Source organism: Oreochromis aureus, linkage group 5 (assembly GCF_013358895.1).
Source record: "Oreochromis aureus strain Israel breed Guangdong linkage group 5, ZZ_aureus, whole genome shotgun sequence".
Taxonomy (NCBI): Eukaryota; Metazoa; Chordata; class Actinopteri; order Cichliformes; family Cichlidae; genus Oreochromis; species Oreochromis aureus.
Window position 1 is genome coordinate 9,512,775 of NC_052946.1, and position 12,413 is coordinate 9,525,187.

The window sequence follows — 12,413 nt, forward strand, 5'->3', positions numbered from 1 at the left end:
TAAATTCACTCCCCATGTCCCCCTCCTCTCTCCTCATGTGTGTAAGGCTGCTGGTCTGAGTCACCACACAATTAGCAGTTAGCGTTTGGAGATAAGTAACGAAAACATGTGCAACATTAAATTGTACCACAAAGCTACGTGCTACGCAGCAGGTGCTGTACATTTGTTGGCTGAACTCTTTGACGCCTCACACAGCATCATAACCCAGCTTGTATTTGCTGTCTCTTTATTCTGCTTACTTCAGCAACATTCTCAAGGAGACACACTCTGGTTCTCTCTCTCTCTCTCTCTCTGCGGAGAACTTCTCCCCTATACTCACTGCCATGCAAACAGTCTCATTTTGGTGTGCATGCCCTCGTTTTCCCAACCAGCTCTCCTCTGCAGGAGGATTTCCGAGCAGGAATACTCGCTTCCTCCACATGGGAATCCCTCTGTTACAGTGACAAATGTGTTGTCGGTGTCTGAGCTGGGAATACTGACAAATAGGTGTGCTCAAAATAGTGATATACTGCAGCGGTTAAATAAAGTTAAGTTTATGAATCAGACAGGGAGCTTCTATGCTTTATGTTGCATCACTCTGAGATAAGTTATAGGTCTTCATTAATCACCACGGAGCTCTGTAGTGATATAAAGAATATGTATAATCCTGATGGATAAGCAGGTTCATTGTGTGCTTATTTACCTTTTGCTGAGAGATATAGGTCTGGATTGGTCTAGGTAGTAATTCCTGGTTTCTCTTCATAATTTAAAACCTTACCCAGCTGCAAATTTACACAACATGAAATTTAGCCGGATGCAGTCACACAGGGACTGCAGCAATCAGCAGCTGTCTTTAATAATCCTGTAACTGTTGGGTAGCTAGCATATTTCCCACTCTGAATTCAAAACAAAAAGGCAAAATTAAATGGAAAAAATAACAAAAACCACTGTGGGGAAGTGTCTGCCTTCCTTTTAATGACAAGCTTTCTTTCACGTTAATAATACCATTGAGTACATTTTGTGAATTGTAATAGTAACAAAGAAAGCTCATGCTCGTTGGGCTAATGACTTGCCAGTCACAAATCTGTCGCCTGTATGAGCGAGTGCTTTCACAGAGACGCCCCCCCCCTCCCTTCACCCTTTTGTTCATAATATCCAGTTTCAGCACAAAGATGGCATCGAGACAGTTATGACATTATAGTGGCTTCATTTAGTGAATAACTTGATGCTGAGTTTGAAGAAAGATGAACACAATTCATGTCACGACACCAGGTGCGTCAGTTCCATGTCTCCGGGATGTTAATGTTTTGTCATCAGCTGACACGTTTTGATAGATATCATTAATTTCTCTGGCATGTCGTTACAAAATGGCATGTCATTGTGTTTCCATCTGTTTTTTTATGCAAAGGTCACCTACATTGGCATTCTGAGGCAGAATTAAATTCCCATCACTGAGAGAGAGAAATCAGTTTTCGCACAAGGGACCAAACAGGGCCAAGACGGCCCTGTGAAAAGTTCATTTAAATTATGGATTGCAGTCATTCCTGTAGCATTTTTCAACATGATTGTTTTGAGTTTCCCTGGAACAGAGTAAAGGTTAATTGTATAATTAAATAGCTGTTACTGCCATTGCTATTGTCGGTATACCAAATGGGAAAGCACTGCATTGCTGTTCGATTTCAAATAAATGATGATGGGAGAGATATGAACCTACATCACATTTTTACACCTGTTAAAATATTTGGAGTGGATGAACTTACCGATTTAACAATTATTGGGAACTTCTAGGCACATCCATTTGAGAAAAGCCAAAAAAGTGTTTTTTTGTTTTTTCCCCAGCGTCCACCCCTCTCTGAAAGCCGTTCTCTTTTCCAAGGCATCTGCCTGAGATACAGAAGTGTCTTTGTGACATTTTCACATGTCTCCTCCTCCCATACATCATTTACTAACATTGCATGCACCAAGGCAGGTGTTGGGGAGAGGATAGGCATTCCTCCACAGGCTCAGGCCCAGCCTGGAATACTGGAGTCACTTTTCCCACCCAAGGAATAAAGCCTTACCATCGCAGCTCAGACTGGTCCCATTCTCTTCCATTGAGTCTCAAGGTCACAATCCCATAGCAAGGGGTCAAGGTGATAGGCTGGCAGCCGTATGCCTCATGCATATGGATGGCAGATGCTCCATCTGCTCTGCTGGAGAATGCAAATTTGCAAGCCTCTTTCTCTGCTCTCTTTTTCTGCCTCAAAGGGCAACCCTGCCAGACCTTACATGGCATCAGTTCCACTTGTTGGTCGCAGAGTGACGATTTATGCAAAACTGTAATAGAAATGCAAGTCATCGCCCCACGCCAAGTCCTCCAACCCTCCCACTATAGCTCCTTCGCAGGCAACTCTTATTCATTTCTTCCCGACAGTGTGTATTGTCGCTTCAGAAAATTAAATCTAGGTTGTTTTATTCTATTGCTGCACTTATTCTGGGGAAAAAGAAAAGACTGTTGTTCAGTAACAGTCATCTGATATTGATTTGTAGTCTGGGCATGAATCAGACATATTAGAAAGAATAATGTTTCTCTTTGCCTTGACATATTCTACCAAGAAACATTAATCACAGCTCTTGACCCTGGCGCGCTATCTGTTCTTCTTTGTGTTTTAAAGAATGAGATGGTGAATTAGAACAAGCACCCTTTGTCAGGAATACTCCACTGTTTACAATTTCACATTTAGAAACTCTCAAGGTCAAAAGTACTTTTCTCTGGTTTCTACCTCGTACCTAAACTGGACTAGTTAGAAGTGGCTTCCTCTCTGATGAGACTGTGGCTGCTCACAGGGAACTTTGAACAAGTATCTGCTGAAGAACATAAAGAAATAAAATGCAGCAAAAGCAGCATCATGTTTTGTGCAGTCAGGTTATTTCTAAAACAATCCATAGCAGCACTTTTGAGCTCCAGATGGGAATGAGCATGCTCAAAGCTGAGGTTTGTGGGCACAGTGTTCTGTTGCTTTGTCACTAAAGCAGCTGATTGGTGCACCATTTGGCCGATTGCCTTCAAGGGGTCAACACTGTGATTATTTCCATGCAAAGCTCATTGCGGACTGTGGGCACAGGGCAGTGGTTCAAAGGTGATATCTAGAGGTCACTGCGTGTTGAGGCCTTTGTTCAGGCTGCCCTCGTGCCACACGAGCGCTCATGGACAAAAACGTCACAAGAAGTGGGGCGTGTGTCTTTAAAATGCAATACGTCAATAACCAAGATGGGCTTCAGTGGTGAGATGTCATGGTGTTAGCCAAGCTGCCGCTTGGTCCACGGATTCTTGATCCCCATGTGTTTTGTCTTTAAGCTCCTTCTTACTGGGTGGATGGGGAGGGGGCGTGCTGAGGATTGGCTGGTGAGCATCGGCTCAATCCTCTTTTGCAGTTGTCACCCTGATGTGTTTAAGAGGACTGCATTGTCTCATTCCTACCAAAGGCCAGCTGGTGTAGGCTTTTGTGAAGCATTTTCAGCAGAGCTTTGCTATTCATCTAATACAACATCCAAACTGAGACTTTCATGAATGCCTCCCTGCCTGCGTGTTTTCATAAAAAGCCGAGCAAGTAAATGCGTCTTCTGGTTTTTGTTTTCTTGTTCTGCTGGCTGTTGATGGGGAGGAGTCACGAGTAGGGATTTTATAAACAATCCCATCGTCTCTTTTCCAGAAACCCTCTCATCCAAGCTGATGTTCTACGATGGCTGAGTGTACAAGCAAAATGTTCACTGGAGGAGAAAATGACAATAAAGATGCCATGTTGACTCTAAATGAAAGTCATCTGCAGTCAGGTGATAATAATAGGCTCAGGACAGTGAGATCCAGGCCCTGCGAAGGACAAAAATCCCAGGAGTGAGGGTAGATAAAGGCAGATGAGAAGATAAAATGTCCTTTTCCCTTTGGTTTAGTAAGTGTTATTGAAAGTGAATATTCATGATCATGAGAACATCTCAATATCACTTTGTAACTTTAGCCTGCTGAGACAAAGTTGGTCATTTTCTCTTACAGTTAATTTCATGATGCAGACTATGTGTGCTGCAGTGTGGCTAACACTCTGTTTTATCCCTGGGCTTGAATCTTACTGTGGAGAGTTTGCATGCTTTCCCTGTGCTTGTGTGGGCACCTCTCCAGGTAATCCGACTACCTCAAACAGTACAAGATACACATTTGTGAATCTAAACTCATCATGGATGTGAGGTAGATCAAGTGCTTGAAGTGTATAGAATAAAATACTGCATGAGGTGTGGTTAAAATGTAACTTGTAGTTTAAAGCTCTTTGACAATAAAGACGGCCCAAAAAAAAAAATGTGAGTACATTGATCTATTTATCTCGCCTACCTCGCACTTAGTATGTCCACCAGTAAAAATGTGTCTGCAGAGGACTATTTCCTGTTGTTGGCCACGTTCGGTAAATTTCCTGTGTTAAAGTTCCTGTGTAGAACCCAATTTTTCCAGAGCCAATAGTCTAATAACTAAGCCTAATATCTTTTGAGTGAGCCATATACCCCAACAATCTGAGTACAGAAGATAACAATTTCTGTCTGTGGAATATGCATCAAATGTTTTTCTCTCTCTGTTTTAGCTCTGACAACCAATCCAGGCGCACCTTACAGTGGGATAGACTCCAGAATACCCATGACCTTTAAGTGGATAAGCAACTAAGAAGATGGATGGATGGATGGATGGATGGAGGGAGGATGGATGGATGGATGGATGGATGGATGGATGGATGGATGATTATAGCAGATACTTCACTCTTGATCGTTTAATTTACCTGAGTACAGGAGATTCTATACATATTATTGAGCACTAAAGCTGAAATAGATTAGACTTGAATTCACCTTTAAACATTTACTTTGCTGAATCATATTTTCATTAACTACCCTGTTTTTTCTTTTAAAACAGCCACAGGTTGATGAATAATACAGTATGTGCACACAATAACAGCACATGACTCTGCCAGAAGTTTTAACATGCACTAACATCAAACAAAGCAACACTTACAACTGGAGTCTCGAGAGAAGCTGATGAGATTATTTGGATTAAGGGCATGCTGGTGGGACATTTGTATGCAAACACTATGACTGAAGCATGTATAAACACTGAAGACTATTTTTGCCTGAGAATCCCTATTGGGGTTTTTTCTCCCAGAGAGTACGCCAAGAGAATAAAATGTGAGAAGTTTGAGAGTCAGAAAGAAAGATGGCTGTCATATCTAGCATGAAGGTTACACAGGCAAGCAGAAAAATAAAGCTGTTTAGCTGTTTTGAGTGGGAACACTTTTCAAGCTGGGAAGAGTTCCTCATGGATTTTTTTTTTTTTGTCTCTAAACCAGCAACTGAAATCACCTCCGAGCTCTCGGGCTGCTGGAACCTGATTATGAATCTTCGCAGTGATTCCCGCCAGAGTGTCCCGGGAAATGAATCCATCCATTCGCAAATCAGTTTCACTCCCAGCTTTACCCTGCAGGTGCTCAGTGGCCACAGGAGGTTATCCACCACTGTACTTACCAAGAAATGGCAGAGAAGGCCAGAGCAGATTTTTGATCCGTCTTTGATGTCCCCCTACCCACATCCCCAAACTCTCCACCTCTCAGTGTTCCCGCCATAAATCCTTCCATTTGACTGAACAGCTGACCTCTCTCTCAAACTTGGGCAAAAGCTGGAGAGGATTCCACGGAGAGCTCATGCTTGGTTACTAGGCAGATATCATTAATATTTAAAGACTGTGTTCTTGTGCGTGTTGTGGTGTAAATTCATTTCTTTAGTGGTGCAAAAGCTGCATGCTCTCTTGGGATAAAATAGGGAGACTCCTCGGGATGTGAGATTGCTCCTCTGAAATTGTCATACACAGCTGACAGAATACAGAGGAACCCACTTACTCTGTGTTTGCTTATTCATATCCCGAAGCCAAAAACCTTTGAGCACATACACAAAGACACTCTGCAGCCTGTGGTGCATACAGGTAGACTTGGAAAGGCCAATAGGCATGTGTCCTATTGTTGGGATGCATGACTGAAGACGGTGAAGGAGGACCGGGCGTAATGAAACACCTCCCAAATCTGTTACACTGGAAGAAGGCAGTTACACGGGGAGAGAAGGAGGTGGAAAAAAGACAAAGAGGAAACAGAACAAAAAAAGAACATGTGAGAAAGTGATCAGGGTGTGTGAGCAAGAAAACACTGCCAAATCTGCCCAGCAACCACTTTTAGTTTAGCAACCACCAGCTGACTGACTAAGAGCTTTGTTGCTCCATTTGACCTTTTCAACCTGTAATGTCAGTGTTGCTGGTAAAAGCTGAGCTGCTGCATTAGCTCCAGGAGCTGACTTTAGACTGTCATGTCACACACACACACACACACACACAAATATATGTATATATATCGATATATATAGTTACAGAGCTCAATTCCAGAACAGGCCCAAGCACGCACATCCTGGTTGCTGATTATTGACTGCAAATAGGTGCAGTCAATGAGGTAAATAGATCAGGAAGCGACCTCTGAGTTGTCAGGGAAGCATATGCACACATGCACACACACAAATATACAGGAACACTGTCTTAACAGGCTGTCAGAAAGAAGAGAGTGTCCAAGGAGCACTGAATGATGAGTAATTACTGTCACTGTATTAAGAGAGAAAACTTCAGCATCACACTGTACATTGCTACACTGCCTGACAGGACAGGGAAAATGAAAAGGGAATATATATTTTCTTTATCATTTGAGATCTGGAATAATATTTCACCTGTAATGAAAAACTCTACAGATGAAAAGTAGCCTTTTTGGCTAATTACGCAGCCATGGATTGTTTTGTCTTCTGCTCTTAAACACAAATTTCCCCATATTTAGCTACTCTGCAGATCAGTTTTCTATAGTCTGTTTCTTGTTTTTTGGCCACTAACTTGGGCTACACCTGTGTCTAATAGCCTAAAATGAAGCTTTATTAAAGTTTCTTCTGTGTTATCAACGGGAGATGAAAGTAAAACTGATTTGCAGCAGCACCACAGCCCTCAGGTGGCACGTTAGAAGACAGATTGGTCCCTGCATCCTTTAGTGGCTCAGGCTTCTTGTGCTGGACAATGCCCCCTCACTCTGAAAATATAGTCAAAGCTCAGAAAGAAAAACAAATGGATAGTTTGCTTTGTGGGAGGAAAGAGGGACGTGAGATCTGAGACTAACAGGAGATAGACAGAAGTAGGGAAGGAGGAAGGGCAGGGCAGACTGCGTGAAAGGTTGGGCAAAGGATGGAGAACCCGTCCTCTCGAGGCAGATGGTTTATAAAAAGAATTTGGTTCTGGGAGCATGATTTGGCAAAAGGTTTGATGCAGCGCTAAACAGTGCTGGAAAAAAAGCACCTTGGATTAAACACCTCACCTTTTTGCTTTATCGGCTGGGTGCAAAGTGGGCTTACAAATCTGTTTTCTTCATCATAGCAGGCGACTCGCACTTTAACGAGAGTTGGGAGTTTGGTTCGCAGTGGCTCTGGCCAGCCAGCGCCTCGGCCTGCTCCCTGCAGCATCACTTGGCTCGTGCTCAGCTGACTGTCAGTTGTCCTGACAGCCTGACCTCCCGGAGGCTCGCACAGCCAAATGCCACATCACACCAGGCTCGGCTCCGGCCTTCAATCATTTTCACACATACACACACACACACACACACACACACACACACACACACACACACACACACACACACACACACACACACACACACACACACACACACACACACTCCCCCAACCCCCTGCTATTGACAATACCTGGAAATGAGAGCTATTTGATTGTTTATCTGTGTTGCTGCAGTGTACTGAGAGTAGAAAGAATAAAATGTTATCATTTCACACACTGCCTCCACCGGGAGATCATAAGTATTTGTTCTATAAATCTGTCTTGAAACAAGCACTCCTACAGCTGCACATTCCTATGACAAGAGCTAATTTCAGTGATGCTTACTTGTCTCTAATTCTCTGTACAACTGATCTGTCGTTGGATTACACCTGGCAGTCTTCAGAGCAAAAGTTTTTTTTGTTCCGTCCAGCTGCTGAGACATTAAAGTTTGGGTTTGTTGCTTTACCTCGCAGCCTGTTTTGAAGCTGGTTGTGTTATCTAGAGCTCAGCAGATGCAGTGTTTCATTCTGTGATGAGATGACAAGCCCTGATAAACTGCAGTGTTTACTGCACAAGTTAACAGAGCCGATCAATAGCAGCACTCAATACCTTGAATACAGAACGGCTGAAGTAAGAGTATATCATCACCTGGGGTAATGAGAAGAAGGGGAGGTCTTTAAAGAATACATTATTATGATAAACAAGAATAAAAGAAAGAAAACATTAAACTTTTTTTCTCTCCATCAAGTGCTATGATTTTAACAGGTTACCACTGGAATCAGACCAGAAGCACAAATGATGCAAAAAGAAGGAGAAGGACATGAAGGCACAACATCATGTGGTAAAAAACACACTGTAAGGAAAAAAGCATGAACAGAGGCATCAACTAGTTCAGGCCATCAACCCAAGCTAAATTGCATCACACAGAGGTGACATGCCTCAGTCACCTCAAGTCATGTGCAAATACACGTTATTTAAGCAACAAAACCTCTCATCTCTTCCTCTGACATGTCAGCACAGCTGCTGCCCAGGACCCTCAGCCCACCTGCAGACTCTGGGGAGATATTTACTCACACTTACCCTTCCACAGTTTTATATACAATATGTTTCCTGAGAATGAAGGATAGTTCACCACTCTATCACATTGCTAATGTGGAAAAGCAGAGAGTTCCCAGGACGTAAAACATGAGGTATCCAAAAACAAACAAACAAAAAAAACAACTGCCAATGCCAAAGTGGAGATTTGATTGTGGATAATAGCGAAATGTGATGGACATATGTTTTTATACTATTTCTATCATGTACTTTCTATTTTGAGTATAATAACCATTCTATTATTTTTAAGTGCACTTTACACAGCGTCCCAGCTGTTTTTTCACACTTGCCTGGCCACAGACAAAAATAAGCGCAGACAGATGTGGCACAGACAGAATGTGTTTTTTAGCTGCTGCACTTGGAACCCTTCACACCTCTGTCATGATATAAGTGTGCATTCCAACACCACCTTTTGGGGGCTTAATGGAGTCGAGTGCATTAAGGTACAAGTGCAGTATCGAGGCTTCTTAAAAACTTGGGCCAATGCAGGAGGACTTTCTGGCACTCTGGAGTTGTAATATGAGCACTTGATGAGCAGATCAAACATGAGGAGGAGTGAGAAAAGATGAAGCAGTGTTTGGTGGACTTCCAGGATGCAGGCCTTGGAGGCTCTGTACTGTAGCCTGGATGCAAATATTCTGCGAAACAGCATGTGGTAGAGCTGATTAGCATGAATTTAAGAAAGCAGAGTGAAATATTTTCCAATGAGTGAATTATTCTCTTGTCACTGGTAAATCCAAACAAACATCTCACATTAAGCATGCCAGTGCTTTCAGTATATCTCTGTCTCATCTGTGGCTCTTGGCCCATAAGAGGGAAATCGAATTCTTCACAAGCCGGTTCTGTTTTTGTTTTGTTTTTGTAAAGCTAGATGTGTCGTTTTTATCAACCGGGAGAAATGAGGCATCTATATTTAACTTTGGAGAGCTATTGAGCAGGATGGTGCATGCGGGACTGACTCAAAATAAACTAGAATGACTGTGTTTGTGCCAGAGGAGGAACGTGTCACACTGTGCAACAGTATTTCTCATTAATGCGTTTTTAATAGCTTTTGGAAACAATGCACTTTTGCTTCCAAAAGCCACAATGTGGGAGGAATCCAGGCTGCAGTGGTCAGATTTTTCAACACATTGTTTTACATATGCAAACCGAAGCTTTACAGAGAGACATAAACAAAGGCTACGCACTCATCGGATTAGCCATGATTAAAAAAAAGGTGAGGGATTTTATTGTGAGTCTACTGTTGGGGAGCCACTGTCTGTGAGCTCTCTGTGGTGCTGAAGTCACTGCTGCTCAATAAAGAAACTTTGATCTGTAGACACTTGGAGGTCCTGGTTTCATTTAGGACCTAACACACGTTTAAACAACGATTTATTTAGTTATTTAGTTAGTTATATATTTATTTTAAATGGTAGAGTGGTACATTGAGCCTTTTAGAAGTGCAGAGGTTTTCTTTGGCTGCAATGACCTGACTCGAAGATAACTTAAATCAGATGATTTGACGCCTTAGAGTAGAAAGTTGCAAAAACCCACCTTTTCTTGTGCGCATCCAACATGCAGACATCCTTGTATTTCCCTCCATCTTCATTAAGCGACTTGGAGTGTGTGGGTCCAGCAACACAACCCATCTGTCTCCATCTGTCTACGAGGACCAGAAAAGACATATAGGCCTGCAGATAAGCCCTCTTCTTCCTGCCTGCCTATCTACCTCCTAATTTTCTCTACATGTCACCAAAGGTGGCTTTGATGATAGACGCTCCTACTCAGCCTGCAGCACAGTATGAGTCCTGGTAGACATCTACAGCTGCTTTGAAAATCAAACTAACAAGGTGCTTGTGCAGCTCCTTATGTGCTTTGCGCTCATGTGATTTCTACCTTGTTGGAAATTAGCATTTGGCTAATGTGTCGTGTAATGTATGAACAGATCTCATGTTTCTTGCTGTTATTGCCACAAAAGTCACATCTAGAATAAGTGTAAAAATGAGTGCCTAGCATGAGTGCTTGCACTTGCCTCCCAAGCACCCAGCTCTCTCGTGTGAAGCCCTGCATTAAGATGTTGGTGCTTCAAAGTGAAGGACACTCGTGGAGCAAATTGATTCCAGAGTACAGTGCTCGAAGCCTTCCAACAAAGACTTTTCCAACTAGTGAAAGCGAGCAATCGCTAGGAATGTGCTTTGACCGCACATGTTTAGGGCATATTTAATCGGAGATTGCAACACCGTTGCGGTGGATTTAAGGGAAACTTGAGGTGTTACCACTCTCTGCACGAAGCCTTGTGGAAAGTAGTCATTTTTCATTTAGGGTCTCCTCTTCAACCCCTTTACATCTCTCTCTTTTTTTTTTTCTTTGATGCAGTTGCCATGCACTCTGAGACATGACAACAGGCCTGAGTGGGAGCGGGAGCAGCACGCTGAGCTGCTGCACGTAACGCTGGCTCCATAATCTCCTTGTCTTGCTGCAACCGTGAGCAAATGGATTCTGGAAATGCTAATGCTTCATCATACACGGTCGCACAGATGCTAATGGAGCCAATGTGCTTTCCAGCCTGCAAGCCAGTTTAATGATTCTGCATCCAGCTAAATTTATATTTAAAGGTCGCAGCATGAGATTACTCCTGCCCTTTGCACATTCTTCCTGTGTGTTCCCGATGTCATTATTTCACATGGGTGATGTAGGGTCGGTTTGGAATATTGCATCAATTAGGCCTCAGTGACCGGTAATTGTTAAAGAAGAGCATGGGGCCAGTGTGGTGATATTTGGTAAGTTTGTTTTCAATTTTCTCTTATCCTGTACTTTTAGAGCGCTGGCTGGAACTGATTATCTTATAGAATTCTCTTAATGGAGGTGTGGAAAGCTTGGAAGAAGAGCAAGTGCCAACATTATTATAGTTAAGAGTCTGAAAGGGAAAACTGGCAAAGTACTTTCAAAGCAAGCAAGAGAAGCAGACCCATCTCTAAAGCCAGAAGGAGACCATGAGTGACTTTCACCGGTGCTGGTATGTGCTCCTGACTGAAACTATTGGACCATTCCTTTGTCTTACGATCAGGCATTTCATCCGCAAAAACTTGTTTTGTTTTGTTTTGTTTTAATGAAGGGTGAGTGGGTCATACATAATTGATACATGATTGTAACAATGGAAACATCCATTGCATTTGGGTTACTACCTCCCTATAACCAAGCCTGTATGATGTCCACTTGTGCCAAGAGAGTAGTGCAGATTATAGTGAGGTTAAAGCAAACCAGTTGGCATCATGTGTGCTGCATTGTTTAGTTGTTTAGGTTTTTGTATGGTATCATGGATTCCCCAATTTGCTTATTCTTGGTGTAACTCTTTCATAGCCATCTTACTATCTCAGAATGAACAAAAATAGTTTTATCAGCACTGTTTGTCTATATCACAGTATGCGTTACATTATGTTTTGCAAGCCATGATGACATTTTTCATGATGACAAGGCTCTCATCTTAATTTCTTCAATCCACTGAAATTGAAATATTCCTGAGTTTTTATTAATATCTGTATCATAACTTATTTTAGGAACTTTAGAATCCTTTTTAGAATCGAACATTCAACTCAGGAGTCGATGTTTGGCTTTAGAACATAATAATAATAATAAGAAGAAGAAGAAGAAGAAGAAGAAGAAGAATTCTCCCGTGTCCAGTAACACATTATATTGTCTCCTTTAGATGAGGTTTGCATCTAAAGGAGGC